General features: G+C 47.6%; 1 long non-coding RNA gene across 1 annotated transcript; it reads left to right on the top strand.

The window, feature by feature from the left end:
• Positions 1-1,138: 1,138 nt before the first annotated feature.
• Positions 1,139-1,980, top strand: LOC117490962. Its single transcript, XR_004556715.1, has 3 exons — positions 1,139-1,282; positions 1,567-1,717; positions 1,909-1,980. It is a non-coding gene; the product is annotated as an uncharacterized LOC117490962 (long non-coding RNA).
• The last annotated feature ends 240 nt before the right edge of the window (positions 1,981-2,220 follow it).

The following is a 2,220-nucleotide window of genomic DNA, read 5'->3' as shown; positions in this document are numbered from 1 at the left end:
TTTTGAAAATGTTCATAGGAGTTATAGCGACATCGTGGCGAGGGATGCGTTTCCATGGAAACGGCATATGGTGAGATCTCAGATTTGGCGTAGAGCTGTTGAGGCATGGACCGGTGATATACAAGTAAAGATTGGGGAACGATCGGACCGTGTCCATTGGACTTACAGCGACATCGTGCTTCATGGCGAGTGGTCTGTCGCCATGGCAACGGCATTTGAAGAAATCTCAAAACTGTCCCGTAGATGTCTTCACGGCTGGACTGTTAGCACACATGTGAAGTTTTAGCACTTTTTGAACATTTTCATAGGAGTTATAGCGACATCGTCTTTTATGGCGAGGGATGCGTTTCCATGGAAACGGCATATGGTGAGATCTCAGATTTGGCGTAGAGCTGTTGAGGCATGGACCGGTGATATACAAGTGAAGATTGGGGGACGATCGGACCGTGTCCATTGGACTTACAGCGACATCGTGCTTCATGGCGAGCATTGTGTTGCCATGGCAACGGCATTTGAAGAAATCTCAAAACTGTCTCGTAGATGTCTTCACGGCTGGACTGTTAGCACACATGTGAATTTTGAGCGCTTTTTGAACAGAGAGAGAGAGAGAGTTTGTGAGAGAGAGAGATGCCCCTTTCACACCGGCGCTTTTCCAGCTCCTGCTGGGAGCTAGAGCCTGAAAAGCGCCGGTTTTTCCTGTTCACACCGCAGCGGCGGCGCGTCATAGCTCCGGAATGCGGTTCACTTCCAGCTCCAAAAAGTTGTCGGTCCAGAGGCAAGAGCTTTGGAGCTATGACGCGGCGTCGCTTACGTCTCTCTTACGTCCGTCGAGGCGGAGGCGGGGTCAACCTCCTGAACAACAACAAAATGCCTGCGTTTTATCCAGTTTGTACACAACGATGGAAGACCTCAAAACACCGAATAAGCAGCAGTGGTCCACTGAAGAAACCAGTGGCAATCTGGTCTTCCGAAGAGGTACAAAGGAAGCTGGAGGGGAGCACGCGGGCCAAAGCCATTCTGCAGCAATTGAAGCGAGAGATGGCGTCCGCTGGTTATGATCGTAGCATTTTACAAATTAGCAACAAATAAAAAAAACTGAAGAAGGATTATCGGGACCAAAAGAAAGAGCTTGGACGGAGTGGCAGCGGTCGTACGAAAACAAGTCCACATTTTGACTTGCTAAACTCGGTCCTCGGAGACAGACCGACGAGTGGTGTGGGATGCACCGTGAATTCGCTTTGTCTCTCGTCAATTGGGTTGGAGGACGAGTCATTTAATGCTGGTGAGTTATGCATTACTGATTTGTGTTATTTGTGCCTTTTTGTTTTACAACATAAACTAAACCATGTAGCTATAGACAGACCTGGCAATAATAGCTAAAGTTTACCTACTACAGCTACCGCGTGGGCACCCATGCGCTAGCATGCTAATGCTAACAATAATAAACAAAGGTATCCCCATGGCAAAGACAGCGAACGCCTCCAATGTATCTTCTTTCTTCTCACTAACTATGTATGATTTGTTGAAGGGCTACTTTTGTTCATTGTGTTTATATTGTGTTTACAGGCATATCTCGTTTGGAGTGCAGTGAGTCGGAACCACCACCACCGTCGGCGTGTCTCGCCCGTGCACATGCTTGGGTCTCTTGCCACAACAAGCAGCTCTTCCCAGGAATCTCTGGTGACCCTAACCCAGCCAGTGGGCCGTAACAAACAGGGTAAGGTTTACAGTGTTCATAATGGTAATACTGTTCCCTGTTGCCATTTATCATGTCATTGTAGTAGTTGTTGAAGTTATGCAACTGCAGCCATAATAACAATAAAACATTTCATTACACAGTATATAATTTACACCTCATAGAATGCCATGAACACGGTGTTGACCTCATTATTATTTTTCCCTTTGTAGTTAAAAGGAAGCGGGATTCGTCATCTGGCCTTGTCCCGTTAATGGAGAGGAGTGAAGCCAGGGACGAAGAGCATAGCCGGGCGATGCTTCAGGAGGTGCAGAACGGCAATGCTGAGTTCCTACGGATCTTCAACGTCACAGAGCAGAGCAGAATCGAGCAGAGCCGGATCGACGGACTCGCCAGAATCGCAAAGGCCGAGCAGGACAGTCACATGCTTGGCTTGTTAGACAGGATGGTGAAGGTGATGGAGGCCAACAGCAAACAATGACATTATTTTTGTATCTCCATTGTTCATGCCCCTTTTGTGTACA

The sequence above is a fragment of the Trematomus bernacchii genome, unplaced genomic scaffold (genome assembly GCF_902827165.1).
Source record: "Trematomus bernacchii unplaced genomic scaffold, fTreBer1.1, whole genome shotgun sequence".
NCBI classification, from domain to species: domain Eukaryota; kingdom Metazoa; phylum Chordata; class Actinopteri; order Perciformes; family Nototheniidae; genus Trematomus; species Trematomus bernacchii.
Note: the sequence above shows the minus strand (reverse complement) of the source record. Positions and strands in the feature narration are given on the sequence as shown.